This window comes from Lepidochelys olivacea (genome assembly GCF_965140295.1).
Source record: "Lepidochelys olivacea isolate rLepOli2 genome assembly, chromosome: 9".
Taxonomy (NCBI): domain Eukaryota; kingdom Metazoa; phylum Chordata; order Testudines; family Cheloniidae; genus Lepidochelys; species Lepidochelys olivacea.
Genome location: NC_140419.1, coordinates 58,343,792 through 58,362,711, shown reverse-complemented (window position 1 = coordinate 58,362,711; position 18,920 = coordinate 58,343,792). Strand labels below are relative to the sequence as shown.

The window sequence follows — 18,920 nt, the reverse complement described above, 5'->3', positions numbered from 1 at the left end:
GGATAGGAATGGGGCCCGGGGGGAGGAGGGGGGGGGCATGTGAAGCTAGTTTGGAAGAGGATTTGCCATTTTGCCCTGGGTAGGGAACGGGTAGCTGAGTGGGAGGAGGAAAGCTGCAGCTCCAGGCTAAAATGAGGCTCTTTCTTGTTTTTGCTGCAAAGTTGTAGCTGGTCTGAACTGGAACTGCCTGTCACATGAGCTGATTTAGCTGCTGAGCAACCTCAGTTAAGCAGGTCCACACATCAGGCTGAAGGAGATGTGGCAATGGATTTTAGCCCTGGGAAACTGGGACAGGCCAATCTTGCACATGCCTCCTAATTCCTGCTCCTGAGACAATGATTATTGTGTGGCAGGCTTCACACACAACTAGCGTGACCAGATGTCCCAATTTTATAGGGACAGTCCCGATTTTTTGGGTCTTTTTCTTATATAGACTCGTATTACCCCCCACCCCCGGTCCTGATTTTTCACATTTGCTGTCTGGTCACCCTACACACAACAGCACTGGCTGAATGGCAGTGGCATTGGTTAAGAAAACATCTGCAGTGTGCCCTCCTGCTTCAGGGCCACATTATCAGCTGGTGTAAATTGGGGTATCTCCAGTGCAGTCAATGGAGCTATGACAATTTACCTCAGCTGAGGATCTGGCCCGTTATCCCCAGAAATACTCAGAAATCTCAGCACTCTTAGGGTGTGTAGCTTTCAGGCTGTAAAGCCGCACAGTTGAGCAATGACTGCTTCTCTTTTTAAACCCACAGAAGCAGGGAGGAAATTGGAGACCAAACTGAAACTTTATCCTTAACCCACCCTGTTGTTCAATAAAGCAATAGAAAGAAACACAACCACCCATCATGAGTGAGTTAAATGTGAGCTTTCATCCAGAACTCTGGATTCTCTCTCTTTTTGGTGGCTGAAATCTGGCATCATGAGGAAAGCTGAATGATCTTGTATGGAAAGAGGGGTTTTGGTACTTCAGTCAAACCAAAGAAACGGTTTCACATTTCCTGCTCCCCATCTCACCAGTCTGGAATCCCACAGCCAGCTCCACAGCAGGTATAAATTGTTGTGGCCTCAGAGACTTCATTGGAGCTGTGACAGTTTATACCCACTATGAGTCTGCTCCCAGTCTTTCCTTTTTATGCCCTGTTCTGCATCAGAGTGTCTTTAACCCTTTAACCCAGGAACCTATCCTTGCAACAAAGCCCATTGCCAACAGTGTCCACATATCTATTCAGGGGACACCATCATAGGGCCTAATCACATCAACCACACTATCAGAGGCTCGTTCACCTGCACATCTACCAATGTGATATATGCCATCATGTGCCAGCAATGCCCCTCTGCCATGTACATTGGTCAAACTGGACAGTCTCTATGTAGAAGAATAAATGGACACAAATCAGATGTCAAGAATTATAACATTCATAAACCAGTCGGAGAACACTTCAATCTCTCTGGTCACTCAATCTCAGACCTAAAGGTCGCAATATTACAGCAAAAAGACTTCAAAAACAGACTCCAACGAGAGACTGCTGAGTTGGAATTAATTTGCAAACTGGATACAATTAACTTAGGCTTGAATAGAGACTGGGAATGGATGTGTCATTACACGAAGTAAAACTATTTCCCCTGGTTTATTTTCCCCACCCCCCACTGCTCCTCAGAGGTTCCTGTTATCTGCTGGAAATGGCCCACCTTGATTATCACTACAAAAGGTTTTCTCTCCCCCCCCCACCCCACTCTCCTGCTGGTAATAGCTCATCTTAAGTGATCACTCTCCTTACAGTTTCAGAGTAACAGCCGTGTTAGTCTGTATTCGCAAAAAGAAAAGGAGTACCTGTGGCACCTTAGAGACTAACCAATTTATTTGCGCATAAGCTTTCGTGAGCTACAGCTCACTTCATCGGATGCATACTGTGGAAAGTGTAGAAGATCTTCTTATACACACACAAAGCATGAAAAAATACCTCCCCCCACCCCACCAGCAGGAGAGTGGGGTGGGGGGAGGTATTTTTTCATGCTTTGTGTGTGTATAAAAAGATCTTCTACACTTTCCACAGTATGCATCCGATGAAGTGAGCTGTAGCTCACGAAAGCTTATGCGCAAATAAATTGGTTCGTCTCTAAGGTGCCACAGGTACTCCTTTTCTTTTTGTAAAATGCTAATAACAGATCCAACCTCAAATGCATTCAACGGTCTCATCCTGCTTCCACTTAAGCCAATGTCAAAGCTCTTAGGCCAGAAGTTCTGAGGTTGGGTGCTGGGTATGGCTGTGGAGAAACTGGGTACGTCAAGGGGAGTTTCGTGATTTCAAAATGTCTTCTCTTCTGGATCGAAAATAAAAATAACAAAAATCTAAATTCCTTGTGAGCTGAAATGCTGAAAAAAAAATCACTTTGAGTCTATCAGAATGTTTTGTTTTGACAAAATCAAAGCATTCCAATTTTGCATCTTTAAAAATTTCATACTATTTTTCAGAATAAAAGGAAATTGCAATGAAAAGTCATTTTGAAAACGAAAATCAAAATGTTCTGCTCCAAAAAGGTCAAAATGGGCAGTTTTGCCCTCATTGCAACACTTTTTTAAATTGAAAGTGCTTTAAATAATAATTCAATTGCAATGGGCTCCCTGATGGATCCCAGTACTGGTGGTGAAGGGAGTGGGTCCTTGGCCCCTCGTACACTGATGCTTAACCCTTTCACCTGTGCTTACTGCTGTGGGCATATTGGTGCGGTCTCCATGGTTTCTCCTGGCTCCATGCTACCTCTTCTTCTCTCTCTAGCTACTGGATCGTGCATTGCAGCGAGGTGCTCTTCCCACCTCTCGACCCGTGAAACCACGAGCTCTCTGTCCCAGTCTGCCAAAGCCCTCCTGCTGCAGTCACATGCAGACACAGGAGATGGCTGTGGAGCACTGGCCCTTTGGAAGGGTCCTATGCCTCCAAGTAACCCCTTGTTATCAGTAACCAGATGGCAGGGTAAGGTGTGGGGAGGTTCTACTGTCTTTGTCCACAGATAGTAGGTGCCACGGGGATGTTGGGGAGGGGCAGGAGAGACTGGCTGGGTTGTCCTATTGTGAATTGCTTGGTCACAGCAGGTGGTGGGGGCAGCCCGTGCTCTTGACACTAGGCTTTTGAGGCTGGGCTGGTCCAGTGGTCCTCTGCTAGAGGGAGTGGAGGTTGGTGTTGGGGCTCTGCCCTTGCCCTCTGTCCCAGGTGGAGGCCGGGATTCTGGGATGAGTGGCTGTTGGGCTGTGTCTCTTGTTGGAGAAAGGTACCAGGCTGGCAGCCCAGGGGACCCTCCTCCTGCCTGGGATCTGAGTGGCTCCCAAAGAGGATTATTTGTATCCTGCAGAAGGCAAGAGGAGGTCCCTGGAGACAGAATGCCTTTCCTAATTCACTAGGGTAAGCACAGTGGTCAGGCTTCCCCTACCTGCCTTGCCCTGCCAGCATGCCTCAGCCCTGAGCCAGGGGGCTCCAGCAAGAGGGAGTTCTGTCTCCATTGCCCATTTGTTCCTTGGCATCTGCTGGGGCTTCTGTGAAGGGGGCATGTGTGGAGGATAGGTCCCTCAATGGCTATTAGCTAGGATGGGCAGGGACACAGCCCCATGCTCTGGTCTGGGTGTTCCTAAGTCTCTGACTGCCAGAAGCTGGGACTGAATGACAGGGGATGGATCACTCGATTGCCTGTTTTGTTCATTCGCGCTGAAGCACCTGGCATTGGCTGCTGTCGGCAGACAGGTTACTGGGCTAGATGGACCATTGGTCTGACCCAGCGTGGTTGTTCTTATGGTCTGATGTGCCAATGGTATTGCTGGTTTGTAGGGTGCTTGGTCATGTGGCCCTGGGCTGGGATCCACAAAACACCCCTGGCAGCAGCTTCCAGCCTCCGCTGGCCTGGGCTGGGTTTGAACTGGGGAGCTTAGTGCGAAGGGCTCTGTGTCCCTTTAACCATCCCCTGAGCAACACCATCCATCCCGCGCATGGCAGTTTAATTCCCAGTGCCTGATAGGGCTGCTGGCTGACAGCTGTGGTGTCTGTGTGTGGCCACGGCCCGTTGCAATGAGGCAGCAGTGAGGGTGCTGTGAAGGGAGTAGACACGTGCAGTGGAGCCTGCTTCCTGTCCGCAGCTGGCTGTGCAGTGATCCCTGCCTGGAGGTGAATCCAAGAGAGACCTAGGCCTGTGTGTGTCTTTGACCTCATTTGTTGCTGCATAGCTGTTTCCTTGGGTCCCTGTGCCAGCCTGGAGTGGGTAGAGGGCCAGCATCACCTTTGGGTTTCTGCTGGGTGACTTTATATCTGCCCTTGTTAGTCAGGGCTTCCCCTGGGAGTCCTGTTCTTTCAAAGTTGACCTGAAGAAGTAACTGAGAGCGAAGCAGGTAGTGGAGGCAGATGGCCCTTATCCCCTTTCGTGGGGTAGGGGCATTAGCAAAGTGTACCATTCTCTGGTTGGTTTCAGAGTAACAGCCGTGTTAGTCTGTATTCGCAAAAAGAAAAGGAGTACTTGTGGCACCTTAGAGACTAACCAATTTATTAGAGCATAAGCTTTCGTGAGCTACAGCTCACTTCATCAGATGCATATCGTGGAAACTGCAGCAGACTTTATATATACACAGAGAATATGAAACAATACCTCCTCCCACCCCACTGTCCTGCTGGTAATAGCTTATCTAAAGTGATCATCAGGTGGGCCATTTCCAGCCCATTCTCTGGTTGATCTTTGGACAAGGATGATGGCTGTTCAAATTATCTAATTGCTGTGAAGTTAATGTTTGATTGCCTGCTAGCGTGTTTGTTCCCTGCCTGCTGCAGCAAGGGTGGCAGCATTTGGCTGGAGGAGCTTGGCCTCCTTTGCTAAGCTGGGGCTGCTTACGCCTCCCCTCCCCCAGGACCCGTGTGAGCTGGAGGGGTGAGAGTTCTTTGGCCTTTCCAAGGAATATCCCCTCTCCAGCCTGGGATCTGGGTTCAGCCCATTTTAGAAATGGGGGGCCCACTGCAAAATTCAGGTCTGGATTTCAGACACTCCAGCGCTTGGGTCCAGATCCAGAGGGTGATCTGGTTGCTCTCAGTGAGGTGCTGGGGGCAGGGTTGGTATATTTAGTGGCTGAGTAGATGCACTGCTCCCCACATCCCTTGGAACATGTGGTCCTAGCAGGGCACTTTTCCACCAGCGTGCCCAATGCAACATGGCCCATCTGCAAAGCACTATCAAGGCCACTTTGTACAGAGTAGCAGCTCCTGGTGCCCCCTCCTTTGCCACCCATTACACAGCTGTTCCATTCACCTCAGGAGCTGTCGTCCCAGAGGAATTGAGCCTGAATCTCCAATGTGGGACAAAGTGACCCTGGGCTCTGACCTGACCTGGATCCCATTTCCAGCGAGGTACAGAAGTAACCCTTGTTCCCTCTGCCTGGATTCTGCTGAGCTGGCGTTCAGTCTGTATTTTCACTTCAGCTGGCTCCTCACAGTGCTCCTGAACTCTGAGCCCTCCTGCAGATGTTTCCTCTCCCTCAAAGGGATTTGAGAGCCCTGCATTAAGCAGCCGTCATTGCCCTGACTCTCGAAGGGTCGAGAGGTCACAAGCTACACAAGGCCAAAGCTTCAGAACAACAATGTTGGGTGTGTGTGCTAGGCAGGAGGTTTACACTGAGCAGGCTGTGGCACTGTCCCTATGGTCAACATCCCCCTAACCCAGTCAGGCCTGGTAAGGCCATTACACACGATCCCTTAGTGCTTCTGTTTCATTGCTAGCACCAACTCGGAACAGAGGCTGTTTGTAACGCTGAACAAAACATTCTGGTTCTTTCCAAAGTTCACAACTGAACAGTGACTTAACACAGCTTTGAAACTTTACTCTGCAGGAGAAAAATGCTGCTCTTAACCATCTTAATTTAAATGAAACAATCACAGAAACAGTTTTCTTACCTTTTCAGAGTAACAGCCGTGTTAGTCTGTATTCGCAAAAAGAAAAGGAGTACTTGTGGCACCTTAGAGACTAACCAATTTATTTGCGCATAAGCTTTCGTGAGCTACAGCTCACTTCATTGGATGCATACTGTGGAAAATACAGAAGATGTTTTTATACACGCAGACCATGAAAAAAATGGGTGTTTATCACTACAAAAGGATTTCTCTCCCCCCCCCCACCCCATTCTTCTGCTGGTAATAGCTTATCTAAAGTGATCACTCTCCTTATAATGTGTATGATAATCAAGGTGGGCCATTTCCAGCACAAATCCAGGGTTTAACAAGAACGTCTGAGGAACAGTCGAGGGGGTCGAAGGAATAAACAAGGGGAAATAGGTTACTTTTTATAATGAATCAACCATTCCCAGTCTCTATTCAAGCCTAAGTTAATTGTATCCAATTTGCAAATTGATTCCAATTCAGCAGTCTCTTGTTGGAGTCTGTTTTCGAAGTTTTTTTGTTGTTGAAGGAGTGTCACTTTTAGATAAGAAATCGAGTGACCAGAGAGATTGAAGTGTTCTCTGACTGGTTTATGAATGTTATAATTCTTGACATCTGATTTGTGTCCATTTATTCTTTTATGTAGAGACTGTCCAGTTTGGCCAATGTACATGGCAGAGGGGCATTGCTGGCACATGACGGCATATATCGCATTGGTAGATGTGCAGGTGAACGAGCCTCTGATAGTGTGGCTGATGTTATTTGGCCCTGCGATGGTGTCCCCTGAATAGATATGTGGGCACAGTTGGCAATGGGCTTTGTTGCAAGGATACGTTCCTGGGTTAGTGGTTCTGTTGTGTGGTATGTGGTTGCTAATGAGTATTTGCTTCAGGTTGGAGGTCTGTCTGTAGGCAAGGACTGGCCTGCCTCCCAAGATTTGTGAGAGTGTGGGGTCGTCCTTCAGGATAGGTTGTAGATCCTTGATAATGCGTTGGAGGGGTTTTAGTTGGGGGCTGAAGGTGACGGCTAGTGGCGTTCTGTTATTTTCTTTGTTAGGCCTGTCCTGTAGTAGGTGACTTCTGGGAATTCTTCTGGCTCTATCAGTCTGTTTCTTCACTTCTGCAGGTGGGTATTGTAATTGTAAGAATGCTTGATAGAGATCTTGTAGGTGTTTGTCTCTGTCTGAGGGGTTGGAGCAAATGCGGTTGTATCGCAGAGCTTGGCTGTAGACAATGGATCGTGTGGTGTGGTCAGGGTGAAAGCTGGAGGCATGTAGATAGGAATAGCGGTCAGTAGGTTTCAGATATAGGGTGGTGTTTATGTGACCATTGTTTATTAGCACTGTAGTGTCCAGGAAGTGGATCTCTTGCGGTGGACTGGATCAGGCTGAGGTTGATGGTGGGATGGAAATTGTTGAAATCATGGTGGAATTCCTCAAGGGATTCTTTTCCATGGGTCCAGATGATGAAGATGTCATCAATATAGCGCAAGTAGAGTAGGGGCGTTAGGGGACAAGAGCTGAGGAAGTGTTGTTCTAAGTCAGCCATAAAAGTGTTGGCATACTGTGGGGCCATGCGGGTACCCATAGCAGTGCTGCTGATTTGAAGGTATACATTGTCCCCAAACGTGAAATAGTTATGGGTAAGGACAAAGTCACAAAGTTCAGCCACCAGGTTAGCCGTGACGTTATCGGGGACAGTGTTCTTGACGGCTTGTAATCCATCTTTGTGTGGAATGTTGGTGTAGAGGGCTTCTACATCCATAGTGGCCAGGATGGTGTTATCAGGAAGATCACCGATGGATTGTAGTTTCCTCAGGAAGTCAGTGGTGTCTCGAAGGTAGCTGGGAGTGCTGGTAGCATAGGGCCTGAGGAGGGAGTCTACATGGTCTGTGTGTATAAAAACATCTTCTGTATTTTCCACAGTATGCATCCAATGAAGTGAGCTGTAGCTCATGAAAGCTTATGCGCAAATAAATTGGTTAGTCTCTAAGGTGCCACAAATACTCCTTTTCTTTTTCCTTACCTTGTCAATCTTTTTGAAACTTTCCCTTTATTTATTTAGTAGTGTACATTTAACACAGCACTGTAATGTATTTGCCTTTTTTTTTTTTTTTTTGGGTCTCTGCTGCTGCCTGATTGTATACTCCCAGTTCCAAATGAGGTGTGTGGTTGACCGGTCAGTTCATAACTCTGGTGTTCCTAATTCTGAGGTTACTGGATTGCCAACCCCAGGGTACCCAAAATACAGGAGCCAGGCCCTGAAAAATCAGGAGATTGGCTTCAAAATAATGAGATTTAAAAAAAATAACACCTTTGGGGTCTTTATTTGCTTCTGGGTTTTAAGCCTTTATGAGATCACTTTTCCAAACCCTTCTCAGGGACCACCAGGGCTAGAAATGTTCTTAGCTGACATTCTCATGGAACTCCAGGAACTGGGGCTTTAAGAAACACACTGAATATTGCAAGACTCATGAAAGCTTTGAGAGTTGGCAACACAGTAACTGCTTTGCATTACAGGTCTCTTTATTAACCCACAGCTCCTATTGCTTTTACCTCTGCTGATACTTGGGCATCGACTTATTTAATGCCAATGCTTAAGGTAGAAACAAGCTGGCCTAGTGGTTTAGAAAGGTTAGTGCTCCTGTTTAACCCCAACTTGGCTGGTCCTGGCTGTGGCAGCCCCTTGGAGTGCTGATGTTAGTAAAGAGGATGTATCTGGGGCTGTATTAGCCCCATCTGCCAGCAGTAGAGCAGTTAGCATGCCTGTTTCATCTTCCCTCTCTATCCTGGTGCCTTGGCCTCTCTTGTAACTTTTCCTTGTTTGACTGTGGTTTCAACAGGCGGCGGTTAGAGTCTAGGACAGGGGTTGGCAACCTTTCAGAAGTGGTGTGCCGATTCTTCATTTATTCACTTTAAGGTTTCATGTGCCAGTAATACATTTTAATCTTTTTTAGAAGGTCTCGCTCTATAAGTCTACATACAACAATAGTTTAGTTATATAATATATAAAGTAAACAAGGTTTTCAAAATGTTTAAGAAGCTTCATTTAAAATTAAATTAAAATGCTGATCTTATGCTACCGGCCCGCTCAGCCTGCTGCCGGCCTGGGGTTCTGTTCACCTAGGCTGGCAGCAGGCTGAGTGGGGCCTGCGGCCGGGACCCCGGCTGGCAAGGGGCTGGCAGCCAGAACCCCAGACGGGCAGCGGACTGAGTGGGGCTGTCCGCCAGCTCCTGCCAGCCAGGGTCCCGGCTGCCAGCCCCACTCAGCCCGCTGCCGGTCTGGGATCCCGGCCCTGCCCACATAGTGCGTACCTACCTTCTCCCTGGTTCTAGCCCATTCTCTTCCTCTCTCTCTGCACTGAGCTGAGGGTGGGAGTGCACTGAGCACAGGGCTGGGGGTGAAGGAGCAGGCTGTGGGTTGGGATGTAGGGTCTGGCCAGGAGCTAGAATAAGGGAGGGGGCTCAGGGTTGGGGCAGGAGGCTTGGGTGTGGAGTGCTTACCTGGGCAACTCCCATTTGCAAGGGGTGCAGGTGGGAATGTGTGTGTGGGGGTGTGTGCAGGAGCTCCCGTTTGGTGCTCAGGATGGGGGTGGAAATGTGGGGGGGGTGCACGAGTCAGGGCAGGGGGTGTGGTGGGGGCTGGGTATGTGGGGGGGTGCACGAGTCAGGGCAGGGGGTGTGGTGGGGGCTGGGTATGTGGGGGGGGTGCAAGAGTCAGGGCAGGGGGTGTGGTGGGGGCTGGGTATGTGGGGGGGGGTGCAAGAGTCAGGGCAGGGGGTGTGGTGGGGGCTGGGTATGTGGGGGGGGTGCAAGAGTCAGGGCAGGGGGTGCGGTGGGGCTGGGTATGTGGGGGGGTGCAAGAGTCAGGGCAGGGGGTGTGGTGGGGCTGGGTATGTGAGGGGGGTGCAGGAGTCAGGGCAGGGGGTGTGGTGGGGCTGGGTATGTGAGGGGGGTGCAGGAGTCAGGGCGGAGGGCTGGGGGCTGGGTATGTGAGGGGGGTGCAGGAGTCAGGGCATGGGGTGTGGGGGGGCTAGGTCTGTGGGGGGTTGCTGGAGTCAGGGCTGGGGTCGTGGGGGGGCGCAGGGGTCAGGGCAGGAGGCTGGGTGTGTATGAGGGGTCTCAGGGGTCAGGGCAGGGGGTTGGGTGTGTATGAGGGGGGCGCAGGGGTCAGGGCATGGGGGGACTGGGTATGTGTGGGGGGTGCTGGAGTCAGGGCAGGGGGCTGGGGTGTGTGGGGAGGTGCAGGGGTCAGGGCAGAGGGCTGGGTGTTTGTGGGGAGATGTAGGGGTCAGGACAGATGGCTGGGGGTGTGGGCTAGGGTCCTGGGGGTGCTTCCAGCCCCCTGCCCAGAGCGGCTCATGGCAGGGGGCTGGAGGGGATATGCCCCGATTCCACCCCCCTTCCCCACAGCCCCATCCCTGGAGCAGAGCGGGCTCCGCTTCTCCCCCTCCCTCGCAAGGGCCATCAGCTGATTGGTGGCAGGGAAGGAGAGGAGGAGGGGCAGGAACGCAGCATGCCAGCAGAAGAGGCTGGGGAGGGGGAAGCTTGCCTGCCCTGCAGCAGGAGCCTGCAGAACCAAGCTTCTTCACCCTGCCCCCATAGGGGAGGGTGGGGGAGGAGAAGAGTGGCCCGGGATGGGCAGGATTTTTAATGGCACGCTGCTGCCTGCTGGGTTCTTGACCGGGGTTCGGCAGTGGGCTGAGTGGGGCCGGCAGCTGCGACCCGACTGCTGCGACCCAGCAGGGAGCAGCGTGCCATCTTTGGCACGCGTGCCATAGGTTGCCGAACCCTGGTCTAGGAAGACTATGAGAGGTTTGAAACAGGTGTGCCAACCTCCTGCAGCTGGCTCATCATCAGCTGCTTCTGCCCCTCGCTGCCCACTCCTGTCTCTGCTCCCTCCATTCATCTAGCACTAACCTCCCCAGGGATCTCTTGCACATTCCCACTGTGCCTTCTCCTTTGCAGCCCCGTGGTCCAGCACAGCCTCCCTGTGTCTCTGTGCCTCATCACTTCTCTGTCTCTCTTTAGATTTCAGCTGAAATCCTTTTTTTCTCTCACCTATATGCTAGTGCCATCAATGGAGCAGTAACAAAGAGGAATGTACAAACAGCAGCTTAATTCTTCTGAGATGGGACCCAACTCTCCCACAATGCATCTGTGCACCAGCTGTAAAAGACCCGTGGTCACTCCTGCCTCTTTTGTCTCAGTCTGTATTGTCACTAATGGGCAGGTGGGAGCTGTAATCAGACTGGGGTGCTCCCTTGTCCTGGCCATAATACCAGCTGTGCACTTTCTTCTGTCCTAATGCTCCCCCTGTAGAGTCCACTGATGTTCACTTCTCAACCAAAACTGTTGTGCGGTGTTGCAGTGTTCTGTGAAACAGCTGCTGAGCTCCACCCCCGAGGTGGCTGCATTTCAGGAGGAAGGTGAAGTGATCCACTGTATCTGAGTGTTCGTAAAGTTTCATAGATTCCAAGGTGAGAAGGGATCATTATGATCACCTAGTCTGACCTCCTGTATAGTATGGGCTAGAGAACTTCCTCAAAATAATTTCTAATGCAGATCTTTTAGAAGATTCCATCTTGATTGAACAATTGGCAGTGCTGGAGAATCCACCACAACCCTAGGTAAATTGTTCCCATGTTTAATTACTCTCGTTGTTAAAAACGTACCCCTTATTTGCAGCCTGAATTTGTCTAGCTTCAGCTTCCTGCCATTGGATTGCCTAGACTGAAGAGCCCATGATTAAACATTTGTCCCCCATGTAGGTACTCATGGATAAGGTTACGATTTAGTCATGAGTATTTTTAGTAAAAGTCACTGACCTGTCTGTGACTTTTACCAAGAATACCCCTAAGTAAATCTTACCTGCTTGGGGGGGGTGGCGGTACTCCAGCGGACGCTGCTGCTCCTGGGGATGGGGGACAACCCAGGGCCCCGCCGCCGCTGCTGCTTCTAGGGTGTGGGGGCAGCTTGTGGCCCCACTACTACCACCACTCCAGCCAGGGCAGGGGGGCCTGTGGCCCCACTACCACCACTCTGGGCCTAGGGCCCTGGTGCCACTTCAGGTGGGGGGTGGCCTGGGGCCGCACCACCATTGCTGCTCCTCCGGGTGGAGGCAGCCTGGGGCACCGCTGCTTCTGCTCTCAGACCGCTGCTCCAGGGCAATAGGCCCGGGACCAGTTGCCTGGGGCCGCTGGAGCAGCGATGGTGCAGCTGGCACCAGGGCTGCCCCAGCTGCTTGGGCAGCCCTGGGGTCAGCCTCTGGAAGTCACGGGATCTGTGACTTCCGTGACCTCCATGAAAGATTCGCAGCCTTACTCATAGACTGTGATCAAGTCACCTCTTCATCTTCTCTTTAAGCTGAATAGATTGAGCTCCTTGAGTCACTGTATGGCTTGATTTCTCATCCTTTAATCATTCTCGTAGCTCTTCTCTGATCCCGCTCCCATTAATCAACATCCCTCTTGAATTGTGGGCACCAGAACTGGACACAGGATTCCAGCAACGGTCATACCAGGGCCAAATACAGGGGTAAAATAACCTCCGTGCTCCTACTTGAGATTCCTGTGTTGATGCATCCCAGGCTAGCATTAGCCCTTTTGGCCACTGTAACGGGGCACAGACTCACCCAGTGGCGCCTCCTGCTGGCTGTCTGGGAATTAGCCCTTTTTAACAGCTCCGGGGCACCCTCTGCTGGTGTCTCGCTGTTGCTTGCCCCCATGTCCCTCCCTGACCCTGGTGCCCTTTTACCTGGGTTGCTGCCCCTCCGGGCAATACCCCACAGATCTGGGTCTCCCTTCCCCGGAGAACCCCCACCCTCTGTCCCCACCTTGCCTCAGCCTATGGGCTACTGCCAGTCACCATCTAGCCTCCTTTCACTGGGGCCAACTGCAGTGTGTATAAGCCAGTCATCATAGGCAAGGGGGGTTTGGACCTGCTGCCTTCCCCTGCAACCCGGTACCTCCAGGGGCCTTGTACAAGGCCCTGTAGCCTGGGGAGTTGCTGGCCCGGAGCTCTGCAACTCCTCTGGCCTTTCCCCAGCCCTGCTTCACTCCAGTACCCTTTAGCACTCAGGCAGCTAGGCCCATCTCCCTCCTCAGCTAGATGGAGACTCTGTTCCTGGCCCACTGCCCTCTTATAAGGGCCAGCTGGGGCCTGATTAAGCCAGCTGCTGCCTGATTGGGGCGTGGCCCCTAGCTGAGGCTGCTTCTTCCAATCAGCCCCGCTTTTCCTTTCGTGCCACAGCCCTCTCCCTGGGCTGTTTTAAGCCTTTTAAGGCAGGAATGGGTGACCACCCCTCTACAGCCACTGTGTCACACTGGGAGCTCCTGTTCAGCTGATTGTCCACCAAGACCCCCAGATCTTTTTTAGAGTTACTGCTTCCCAGGATAGAGTCCCCCAGCCTGTAAGTGTGGCCTGCATGCTTTGTTCCTAGGCATAGACATTTTCATTGAGCTGTATTCAAATGCGTGTTTTGTCCCTTCCTCAGCTGAAAGCAAAGGTTAGGGTTGGGGAGGGGCCGAGGTTCCTAGGCTGTCCCAACCTTCGTGACAGCGCCTGTGCTTTGCTGACTGGAATGTGCTGCTTTGCTGAGCCTGGCGTTTGAGGGTTGCTGATGTGCTGGAATCCTGCTGTGTCATATATGCTGAGGAAGGCAAGGAGAGATAAGAGGGGAAGCCATGCTGACTCTGTTCCCCTGGAGGTACTTTGAACTCTGACTGGGGCCACAGTGAGACTTCCTCCAGCTTCCCAAAGGTTCCTGCTGGCTCCTCCTGCTGGAGAAGGCAAACAGGGAACAGCATGTCTGCTTGCTGCCTCAGAATGGTTCCGTTCCCCCTCCTCTGTCCAGTGGCCCAGGGCAATTTCACCGTGTGTCTTTCCTCATCTCCCACCATCTGTCTGCTCCCTGAATCTAGAAGCATCTGCATGGGCAGCGGGTATTGTAGGCCAGGGGAGGCTAAGTCTCCCCTAACCCAGGCTGTGGCCTCACCCATGCTCCACCCCGAGGCCCCTCCCCTGAAGCTAGCGGGGGCTCTTCCGGCCATGGGGGGGCCCTTGGGGCTCTGGCAAGCGGTGCCTCAGGAGGAAGGGGCGAGGCTGGGGGCTTGCCTCCCCAAAGGGGAGGTTCACCCACTGCCCCTGAGCATCTAGTTGTCCCTCTGTCTCCCCAGTCTGGATTGCAGACCCGGCCCCCTACCTGATATTCTAGCTATTCTCCCTTTCACCATAAGCCAGGCTTTCCTGGGGCTTGTAACAGCAATGTGCACGACCTGGGGCTGAGGCTTGGCTTCAGGATCTGTAGTCTGAACGTATTTAACAAATTTGGCAGGAGCAACCTGTTCAGCTCTTTTTAATTTCTTGGAGATTTTTTGGGCTTTCAAAGATGGCTTTTTTCAATAAGTCTGGTGTCCTCCCCAGCTCTGCCGTTGCCCTGCAATCCTGACCGCAGCGCACTCTGGGAGTCCAGGCCTGGCATCTGCACAGCTCTCCCAGTGCACCATAGTCCTGATTTGCAGCACTGCCTGCTATTCCAGTGATGGATTCTGCCCCCAGTTGTGCCAGAGCATTGTATTCCCCTCGGTTCCAGTTTGGGGGTCCCCACATGGCTCTGCTGATGCACCCTAGACCTGATCTGCAGCATCACCCCTCAGTAACTCCCCCAGTGTACTTCAGTCCTGAAATGTGTCCTGTCCCACCCCACCCAGTTATGCCAGCCCTAGACACCTCATCCAGCTCTGCCCATGCAGCACAGCCTACCCCAAATGTTCAGAAATCATAAGTCAGGTTCCCTCCCTGAGTCACAGGACTGGTGTAAAATTCATGAGATTTGTTTTTAAAAACAATACCCTTTGGCTTCATTTTCTTGCATTTAGTTTCTGAGCCTTTAGGAAAAAGAAAAGGAGTACTTGCGGCACCTTAGAGACTAACCAATTTATTTGAGCATAAGCTTTCGTGAGCTACAGCTCACTTCATCGGATGCATACTGTGGAAAGTGTAGAAGATCTTTTTATACACACAAAGCATGAAAAAATACCTCCCCCCACCCCAATCTCCTGCTGGTAATAGCTTCTCTAAAGTGACCACTCTCCTTACAATGTGTATGATAATCAAGGTGGGCCATTTCCAGCACAAATCCAGGGTTTAACAAGAACGTCGGGGGGGGGGGGTAGGAAAAAACAAGGGGCTAAGTCATTATGCAAGGTAACCTATTTCCCCTTGTTTTTTTCCTACCCCCCGCCCCCACCCCGACGTTCTTGTTAAACCCTGGATTTGTGCTGGAAATGGCCCACCTTGATTATCATACACATTGTAAGGAGAGTGGTCACTTTAGAGAAGCTATTACCAGCAGGAGAGTGGGGTGGGGGGAGGTATTTTTTCATGCTTTGTGTGTATAAAAAGATCTTCTACGCTTTCAACAGTATGCATCCGATGAGGTGAGCTCTAGCTCACGAAAGCTTATGCTCAAATAAATTGGTTAGTCTCTAAGGTGCTGCAAGTACTCCTTTTCTTTTTGTGAATACAGACTAACACAGCTGTTACTCTGAAACCTGAGCCTGTAGGGTTCATTCAGATTCGATTTTCAAGCTCTTCTCTTTGACCGTGGGGGTTAGAAACGTCCATTCTTTTTTAAATTAAACCTCAGATTCTCACCTAAGCACAGGACTCCAGGAGCTGGGACTTTGAATAAGGCACCCAGTATCACCAGGCTCGTGGTAAATGTTGAAACGTGATTGAGAGTTGGCAACACGCCTCAAACCTGACCCACAGCCATTCTCCTCCACTTTCCCTCCCCCACCATTCCAGTTCTGGCACCCAAAACAGCTCCGCCAATGTCCATCAAACCTGACCTGCGGCCCCCATCTCCCACTAGAGCTCTGGGCTCCCCACACAGCTTTGCCAGTGCACTGTAGGCCTGCAGTTTTCCCCCCTCCGCCCCTTTGCTATTGCAGCCCCTAGCTCCTTTTGTCCAGCATCTGCCAGCGCATGCTGAATTGCATTGTGGTTTTGTGGTGGAGATGAATGTGAAGTGTGTGTGGTGTGTGTGTTTGGTGGGGGGAGAGAAGTTGCTACATCCCCACACACATCCTCTTAAAGACAGGAAGCTGCACCCAGCTGATTCTGCATTCTCTATGTACAAGGCTGGTTCCAAAACAGGTCTGGTCCACACTAAACACTCTTGATGGTATGGCAATGCCGGTTCAAGTGTGATTTATGATTCTGACTGGCAGAAGCCCTAATGTGTAGGTAGGTTAAAAAAAATGCTTCTGCTGGTATTGCTTATTTCATTCACCAACCATAAGTAAGGCTCCGTGATTGTCACAGAGGTTGCAGAAGTCATGGAATCCGTGACTTTCAGCGACCTCTGTGACTTCTGCAGTGGCTCCTGTGGCTGATCACAGGGCCACCCAAGCAGCTGCCCTGGGAACAGCTCCTCGGGCGGCGCTGGGGACAACCACACCGGCTGCTGCTGGAATGGCTCTGCAGCCAGCTGCACCAGCCACTGCTCTGTCAGCCCTGGGCAGCGGGCCCCTGTAACTGCCCGAGCAGCACCTGATGTGACTTGTCCTGGGGACCGCCTGAGCAGCAGTCCCAGGGGGTAGTGGGAACAGCCACAGCTCAACGGCTCCCAGCAACAATCTTGGGGCGGCCAGAGCACTGGCTGGCCCCGGGGCTTCCCCCCCCTGCAGCGGTGGCCAGATCGGCAGCAGGCTTCCCGGGGCTCCCACCAAGGCAGCGGTGGGAGCGGCAGCACACCCTCCACAGTGCTCCCCCCTCACAGTGTCCCTCCCCCTCTAAGATTCAGTCAAGGTATTTATGGTATAAGTCATGGACAGGTCACGGCCTGTGACTTTTTATTTCTTGCCTGTGACCTGTCCATGACTTTTACTAAAAATACCAATGACTACATCATACCCTTAAACATAAGGGTTACCAGAAATGGCACTTTGATGCTGGTATAAGCTGCAAACCTCTCCCTGCGTAGACATGTCCTTAGTGTTTACCTGTAAGGTGAAAGGAGGGGAGGGTGCAGGCAAGGTGTCAGATAAGTTGCAGAAGGAATCCAAGGTCAGTTGAAAAACAAAGAACAAAATAAGCAAAAATCAAGGAAACTAGAGAAGAACAATTTCCCACCAGAGTCTGATCCTGTGTTTTCTGAATGTGCTCCGCAGCTGGGACTGAGGGTGGAGTGGAGCAGAGCAGTCGTGGTGGCTGAATCAGCTGGTTGAAGAGACATTTTGAGTACAGAGCAGAAATGTCCTAAAACAAATTGATATAAGAGCAGGGGTCTCAAAGACGCGGCCCATGGGTTGCATGTGGCCCGCAGGGTTATTTTCTGCAGCCTGTCAGCTCCCCATGGCCCCCCGCCCCCCCAGCATTTACCTAGAGTGGCTCTGGCCCGGCGCGCACGGGGGGGCAGGGAAGGCTGCCTGCCTGCCCTCCCCCTGCACCGCTCCGGGAAGTGGCTGGAACCTGGGGGGGAGGGCACAGGGGTCTGTGCAGTGATCAGTGGACTAATATCTAATCTGGAACAGCTGGGGGTGTTCGCTTTACCCTAGCGAGTGCTGGGAGCTGGCTAAAGGGGAGGTTGTGTAGTGCCAGCTGTGGGGGAGAGATGTCTGACAAGCTCACAACCAATGGATGTGTCATTGGGGCCCAACATGGGATAGCAGGGGCTGCAGGTCTGCAGTGAGCTGCCCAAGCAGGGATATGGACTGGAGTAGCAGGGGGAGCTGTGGGTCAGGACTGAGGAGCATTGACGGGGCTGTGTGGGGCCCAAGACTGGAACTGAGAAGGGGCTGCAGTGCTGAAATGAGGTGCCACTGGCCCCTGGCACTTGCAAGATGCACTCTGGGTGAAATCCTGGGTGCCTAGCTTATTTCCCAGCATCCCTCACCATGCTGGCCAGGGGCCTAAGTGGTGTCATTGCATCAACTTCGGTGGAGTTAGGCTCACTTTGTCCCAGGAGGAATCTGGCCCTCTATATACTGTTTACAGATTTCTGCTGATGCTTTGTGTAACATCCTCCGGCCAAGGGGAGATTAAGTCTCCAGAGCTTCACACACATGATCTGCAACCTGGCTTTGGAATGGTTCCTCTTCTCATCTGCTTATTGGCCAGTGGAAAGCATCATTGTACTGGGACCAGGTCGGCCATGGGGAGTGAGAATGCTGTTGAGAATATCTCCACCTTTCCAATATCCTGCTGCAGATCTCTCTCTCTCTCTCTCTCTCGCACACACACTCTTGCACACACACAGAGCCGTCTGACAGCCAGCTCATTTGTAACTATTGTTAAATTGGGAAAATCAAGTGTTTCTGGCTGGTGTTGGGGTTTAAACCCTCTCTCCTGCACTGCCTGGACAGGACATGTTTCTGTCCCGCCTCTTCTTTATCCAATGTGCTGTTCACAGCTTTCAGCACCTGCAACTGTGACATCCATGGATCATAGCCAGAATGGTACCAAGAGTCCTGGAGCTGCGAGGGCCTGACAAGCAACCCCAAAAGCCCGAGGTGAGGCAGGTCTGGTCCTTTCATGAAGCAGGACCCAGCCGACAGGCAGGGGAGATGTTAGATTGCTCTGTGGGGTACGTTTGCAAAAGCTGGCCTTGTGGGAACTAGTTCAGTGGTTCCCATGGTTCCTACTGACCAGGTATCAGTTCTTTAACTATTTATGTGCTGCCGAGTACTGCTCGAGAAATATCCTCCATCTAGTCCTGTTAATTTGTGATACTGAGGCGGTTGTATAACCCTCCCGGCTGGATATGCCATCATGGGTGGCACAGCAGGAGTTACAGGCGAGCACTAGGACTTGCAGTGTGTGTGAACAACTCTGGGTACACAGGTTCATGCTTCCTTGGAAATCCTTGGAGTGAGTTTTGGAAGGCCTGCTCTTGATTTGGTAGTTGCTAGATGGGGTTGCTGCGTCTATGGGTGGAGAGAGAGCTATGATTTGTGTCAGTGATCCATCAGTTTTATCCTACAAAGTTTAGTGCTTAAAACCCTGTGGGA

The 18,920-nt window shown here is 51.5% G+C and overlaps 1 protein-coding gene across 1 annotated transcript in view; it reads left to right on the top strand.

The window, feature by feature from the left end:
* MPP1 (MAGUK p55 scaffold protein 1) overlaps positions 1 to 18,920 on the top strand; it is a 56,015-nt gene that overhangs the window by 2,677 nt on the left and 34,418 nt on the right. The gene's annotated exons all lie outside the window — the stretch shown is intronic.